The sequence below is a fragment of the Grammomys surdaster genome, unplaced genomic scaffold (assembly GCF_004785775.1).
Source record: "Grammomys surdaster isolate TR1022 unplaced genomic scaffold, NIH_TR_1.0 185, whole genome shotgun sequence".
NCBI classification, from domain to species: domain Eukaryota; kingdom Metazoa; phylum Chordata; class Mammalia; order Rodentia; family Muridae; genus Grammomys; species Grammomys surdaster.
In genome coordinates this window covers 13630517-13637747 of record NW_021604630.1, presented here as the reverse complement: position 1 = coordinate 13637747, position 7231 = coordinate 13630517, and the positions used below count along the sequence as shown (strand labels likewise).

The 7231-nt window shown below is 36.8% G+C and overlaps 1 protein-coding gene across 2 annotated transcripts in view; it reads left to right on the top strand.

The window, feature by feature from the left end:
* Sgcz (sarcoglycan zeta) overlaps positions 1-7231 on the top strand; it is a 1017502-nt gene that overhangs the window by 815771 nt on the left and 194500 nt on the right. The gene's annotated exons all lie outside the window — the stretch shown is intronic.

Here is a 7231-nt window from a genome sequence, read left to right as displayed (position 1 = left end):
ATTCCTTTTACAGAATATAATTAATTCCATGATTTATCATCATCCTTGCATAATAAATTTGGCTAATGCTTCTGAGACTATGATGGTTTGAGAATTTCATAGATACATATAGCATATTTTGATGAAATGCACATGCCATTACCTCCCATCCAACTCTTCACCATCCCCTGTTTTCTCTTCCAACTTCATTTGTTCTCTATTCTTGTTCTTTTAAACCATCGACTATAGCAGCATCTTCTGGAACATGGGTAGCCTCCTAGCTGCTTTCTCTTTCTAGAACATCCATAAAATGCTGATAGCTCCACAGCTAATGTAGGACTTGATGAGTCCATCCCTTAACCTTAATTACATGTAGTGACTAGTACTGTGAGTTAATATGCCTGGCACATACAGCAAATAATTTTAATATTCCGAGATCCATTACTTCTGCCTGTTTCAGTTTTTCTGTTCTCTGTTCCATTGTGATCCCTGAGCAATGATGAAAGGGGTGTGATCTAGAAACCTTATTTAGAATGGTTCACTCCATAGCCTTTTTTCTGTATGATGAACACTTGTGCATATTTGTATTAACCTACTGTAAGTAAAAGCTTCTCTGATGAGGGAGAGATGCACTCATCTGTGGGTATGAAGATAAGAATTAAAGGGGCAATATTAATTAATATCCATATTAATTTAGCAGAATAATAGTATTAGATGTTCCTCAAGGCATATAAAATAGAAAACCACAGATTTTGGGGGCTTGTTGACAGTATCGGATATGAGTACTCTCTTATGGATCAGATCTTAAAGCCAATCAGAAAACGATTGGCTTCTCCAATTGTATTCACACCATTATGAAACGTTGGGCATATCTTACCAGGATAGTTCTGTTACTCACAGAGTTCCAGCTGAATGAAATTGCTATTCTTGTTTCTCCCCAGTAGCCTACATAGATGTGTGATTGTACCATCTTCTGGCAGCTAGAGCCCTTTGCCTTCTATGTAAGTGTAAGTGTTCAACTGAAACTTCAACATCTGCTGGATTCCTTCCAGATACTAGACATAGTTGATTTCTACGTATTAACGTTGCTTCTGCACTTTCACTGGTGACAGATATATAGCCCAGACTTCAGAAGAAATTGACAGAAGAACCCTCATTTGTATTCATGAAACCACATCAATTCTATATGCTGTATTCCCTAACAAAGATTCAGTATTTGTTTTGCTCTTGTATATAAATTAATTTTATATAACATTAAACCAATACTAATATTTTAAAAATACAGATTAGTAAGCAGATATTATTTGGATTGCATTATTATATTTGGATCTTTCATTATAATAATATCCATTTATGAATTTCCAAATCTCTTCTTCAATTTAGTGATGACTTGTACGAAAATTAACCAAAGTAATCTGTGGCTGCAATGCTTATCTACTTCTTATATACTAGAATAGTATGGTATTTTGTGTGGATCTGATGATGTTTATTAAGAATTGATATAGTTTATATAAACATTTTTATGGTTTGGGGCAGACCATAGTTTTGAAACAGGTTTATTTTTTTTTGACTTAAACAAAAAAGCAATTTTAAAATGTAACCATACAATTTACATTATGTAAGTATTATATACATAATGGTATATGACATATGGTAAACCCTATGAAGAATTTAGTCAATAGACAGTTTTTAAAATTGCTTAATAAAACACAATTTAAAAATTAGACACATCTCTGCATAACTATAGTAACTTTATATATGTATTATATGGTTCTGAAAAGATATATGCTAACTGAATTTTCTGCCAATAGAGCTATATATAACTGTACATTGATTATTTTTAACTCAAGATAGGACCCTAGAATGTTGTACTCATGCCCCTATTGTAGTAAAAATGAATCCATAAGTAAATCTTGTAAAATTTGATAAGCATAGACACCCTGCAAACATGTTCACTAAAAATTTTATAACAAAGGAAGGGTCCATGAGACATGGCTAATTGGTTAGAAGTACCACTTGCTCCTTCAGAGGATGCAGATTCTGCTATGAATTTCAAATGTGTGTCTCAACCATCCTTAATTCCAGATCATAAGAATCTTACACATTGCTCTGGCCTCTGTGAACACCAGGCCCAGACATGGTGCTCTGAAAACAGGCACTCATAGATATTAAAAACTTAAGCACTGTCTGTGAAACCTGGTCCTGAACTAGGCTGCCTTTTGTGGCCACAGTAGGACAAAGACATGCTGAGCAAGGCTGGTCGATATCAAGTGTGGGCCCCAACTCTCTCAGAAGAGAAAGGCAGGGAAAGTGGGGCTCTGTTAGGGAGGGACAGACCAGGAAGGGGGGAGTGATCAGGATGTAAAATGAATAACTTAATTAATGGGAAAAAATAAAATAAAAAATTAGTGAAGGAATTACAAAAATTAAAAATAGTATTTTTAATATTTTCTGTACTTGGAGAAAATAAAGTTTGAAAGTATGATGGAAATAAGTCATACTCAGAAAGATGTGAGACACAATTTATGAGATGAAATGAAAGACTATAGAGGTTCTAAAAGTAATCAAAGACCAAGTGGATAAGAATTACTACTATTCTGAATCACTAGTGGGAGGGGAAGGATGATGCAGGTTACCAGGGACCAGCTTGGGGCTTGGCTGTGTCTTTTTTTCTATTCATGGTTGAAGACAGAGTGAGAAGAAGGCTGACCCTTATGATTGCACAAGTTTGTGATGTTTGGTATAGATGATATTATTATTATTAGTAGTAGTAGTAGTAGCAGTAACTATAAATTTCCAACTGTATACTTACTAAAATTAAATTTCTATGAATCAAAATATTCTAATGTAACCAAAGTGTTACTTTCAATTGGTCATTCTTTCTTTTCTCAATTATCATTTATTTAAACTATCATCTTTTTCCATTTATTAATCTATTCACTTTACATTCAGATTGTAACCCCGCATTTCTTTCTAATCCCTGACTCACATCCTTCATGTCCTCTTTCCATTCTCCTCTGAGAAGGGGAGGGTTTATCTTGGGTACCAACCTACCTAAAGGCACTGTAGAAGTAGGCATGTCTTCTTCCACTGAGGCTCGACAAGGTAGCCCAGTTAGAGGAACAAGATCCACAGTCAGGCAAAAGAATTAGGGTAAGCCTTCTCTCCAGTTGTTAGAGAACCCACATCAAGACCAAACTCCACGTCTGTGACATATGTGCATGGGGTTGTGGGAGAGATATGTGTGTTAGGTCCAGTCCATGTGTTTTACTTAGCATTTCCATTAACTGTAATCTTTTATAAAGTCAAAATGAAAAGGCAGATCACATACCTCCAACATATCATGGACAGGATATATATTACTGTTCCAAAATGTCAAAGTGAGGAACTACTGGATCAAAGCAAGACACGATACCAGCTGGGCAAACTCCAAATTCTACACCTCTATGTCTGGTGTCAAAGCCTCTATCAACCACTTCTCCTTTGTTGACTACAGCACAATTCCTTCTCATTGAATGGTTCTACTAAGGGCTAACATCTTCCCTTGGCAGACAGCCCAATGTTCTGACTTCTCTAACATCGTGGAGTCTTCAAGGCAACTTCAACATCACAGATACTTATTTCAGTATCTGAGATCCCCACATGATCTTATGAGCCCCTCATCTTCTTAGGTAACATCTTAAGCTCTACCCTAGATAGCACTCCAGGGACTGGGTGACTCTACTTCATTTCTGCTGCTGTTCTTGGTGATAATCCCATGGTACTGACATCTCCAATACAATGGGATCTTCTGTTGCAACAAGGTTTCACCAATTGTCCTTCATAGGTGCCAAGCCACAAAATTTTTTGACCCATTCAGTCCTGGACCATCAAATTCAACTGATGCTGCTTCATCATCAATTGCCTTCCCTAACCTCTCACATTGCTAAGCCTCAGCTGCTTTTTCTGACACCTTTATACTTTCAAGTCCAGTATCACCTGGGTGATTCTTACACATTACAAAGTTCAGCTGCAGTGCAAGGTGTAACCTTTGCTATCTCTGAAAGACAGTTTCCTTTGACCTCTTAGAAAGTACTTCCCAGATTTCATCTCAGTGATGCTGGTTTCATGTTAACCATTGCTAATTTCTTAGCTCCAGCTAACCAGCATCATTTGTCCTAGCAACTCCGTCTAATCTAAAGCCAGAGCCACATGGCCAAAGCTGCCAAATTCTGCTGCTTGCTGGAGCTGGCACATGGCCCCTTTGTTCTATTACATTATTGCCAGCTTTCTGTTTTCAGTGAATTTATTCTGTGCCTAAGCTTAGTTATCCTGGAACTTGATCTTTAGACTGACCTTGAACTCAGAGATCTAAATGGCTCTGTCTCCTGAGTGTTGGAATTAAAACTGTGTACCACCCCGACTGGACTTAAGCTTTTCTTCACCTGGAACTTGCTCTGTCCCTGGCTGGCCTTCAACTCAGATCTATTTGACTTTTTCTCCTTGGATTAAAGATGTGTACCACCATGCTTAAGTCAAAGCTTTTCATGGTCACTATTCTTCAAGATCTGGATCAAAATGCTGTGTCCTCCAGCGTCAAGATCTAGATCACAAGTGTGTCCTCTATTTGTGAGTTGTAGCTCACTCAAGATTAAAAGTCCAAATGAAAACAATAAACATATAATAATAATGTCTTGATATTATTATTATATAACTATCCCTTGTTCAACTGTGAAAGCAAATAAAATAAGCTTAGCTTGGTGGGATCTTCCCCCAAAGTCTCCACTCTCTGTATTCAATTTAATATGTTTGAACATAGGTTTTAGCTTTATTCTACTTCCTGGTGCCTCTTTACTCATTGAGTCATATATTTTGTATTTTTTCCTTTCTAAGTTTGCTACACTTTATCAAAAATGTTCTTCGTGAGAGTAAATCAAAGGACAAAGTCTATGCTGGGCATCTCTGAGAATTCCTTTGTCAATGCAATTAAACTGAGTCTTTCACCTTAGCCTCAGGCAGACTCTTCAAACAGGGACAAAAAGGAGCAACATTCTTCACCAATACATCATAAGAATTTTTTCCAGAGTTCAAACCAGCTTCAGCACCAATATCATCTATATTCCTATTAGGATGGCCGAATTAAGTCCCACTTCAAGCCTTTCATAGCGTTCCAAATCCAAACTATCAAAATCCACATTTCTCCAAACAAAAACATGGTCAGACTTAGTACAGAAACACTCTAGTTTCTGGTACCAACTCCTGTCTTAGGGTTTCTGTTACTGAGAAGGGATACCATGACCAAGGCATCTCTTATACAGGACAATGTTTAATTGGGGCTGGCTTACAGATTCAGAGGTTCAGTCTGTTATCATTATGGCAGAAGAAATGGCAGTGTCTAGTCAGGCATGGTGCTAGAGGAGGTGAGAATTCTACATATTGTTCCAAAGGCAAACAAAAGAAGGCTGTTTCTTCCAGGCAGTTAGGAGAAGGGTTTCAAAGCCAACCCCTACAGTGATACATTTCATTCAACAGGTCACTCCTACTCCAACAGTGCTACTCCTTGGGACAAGCATTTTCAATCCATCACCCATGTATATTCTTTGGTTGGTGATTCTGTCTCTGGAAACATCCAAGGGTCCAGGATAGTTGACTCTGTTGTCTATCTTTCTTACTTAACATTCCAAGTACTATTATATAGGTGTGAGCCATCATGCCAGCTGTAGTGATAGCCAGATCTGAATACACCTCTAAAAGAGTCCCCTGTGATATTGGATTAAAAAAATGGTCATAGGGATTTTATATAGTGATGCATTACTTAGTTTTCTATTGCTGCAATAAACTACTCGGACCAATGCAGCTTATATAACTAAGAGTACACTTGGACTTATGGTTCCAGAAGTGTACTAGTCCATCTCCATCTGGATGGGAAGTTTGGAGATGGCTCTGTGATGGGGATACACCTTCAGCAGGTGTTATGAGGCAGAGCAGGGGTGAGACTAGTGGATTGGATATGGTGGATCATTGGAATGGGTGAGTATCTGCATTCAGGTTATCTGCTTCCCTGGCTGGAGTTGAGAATTTTTTATGGTGTATTTTGTCCGTTTTCTTCTCACTTCTTTAATTCTTCAAGATCTACTCCCACCTCCCAAATTACCTGTCTGCTCTTTTTGTTTCTCACTGAATTACAGTTGTATTGCCCAAATAGTCTGCTCTGTGTCTGTATTTTGTCTAGCTTAAGTTTTCACACTTTTTCTCATTCTGGAAAACCTCTGTGAGTTTGCAAGTGCAACTTCCCTGTTGTGTTCAGACGGTACTGCTTTATTATAGTTACATACTACTTCTTGTTCTTTAGGTCATTGAACCCCTCTTCCCTAATGATCCCCACCTTATCAGGATGGATGTTATACTGATGTATAACAGGGGTTAGCACTTCTCAGTCTCTTGTTCTCTGCACACGGACCAGGTGCTGGTCTCTGTATTGATTGCCATTTCTATTTCACGAAAAAGGTTTTCTGGTGAGGATTGAGAAATGTACTAATATAAGTGTGTTGGGATAAAGCATTAGAAGTTCATTTAATAGTATATCCATTTAGCATAATAACAGTAAGAAGTTCTCCCCTAAACAAAGCAATGAGAGTAATTCTGTTTTGTAAAAGAATTTTCCTCAATAGATTTGGTTAGCTTTCTCCCCCTACAATTTAAACTTATTTCCTCTTCAATAAAGACAAACATGTTTTTAAATCCCTCTTAAAGTATTTGAAACATCAAGGTGAAATGTTTCCTGTAAACTAGATCCCATATCTACTTAATAGTAACTATTCAGCAAAATCTTTAGTTGATCCAGAAAATAGAAGAGGTTTTGTGTGTATAACTTAAGCATGTATGTTGGATTCACTATGTGTAGCTATTGATTATGAGAGAAGGGAAAAACTTGAGAAACATCTCCTTTGTGGATAAAGGGAAGCCAAAAGAAAAGCTAAGGTACAAAAGTAGTTTTTAAAAGGAAGACTAACATAAATTATCTTTTCTGTTACTGATATTCAATATGATTTACCAGGACAGATGCTCTTAGTCTAAGAAAATAGTCAATAAATTATTTCTAATATGAATACTTTATATTTTGGAAAAGTCGTTACATTCACAAAGAATAAATATATTTTGTTATGAATTAGTGTATATGTGATAAGAACATTATCAAGTCAATTTTTTTTATAGAATCACTTTATATTCTAATCATTTCTAAACAAACTATATAGACTATAGAATATGTTAC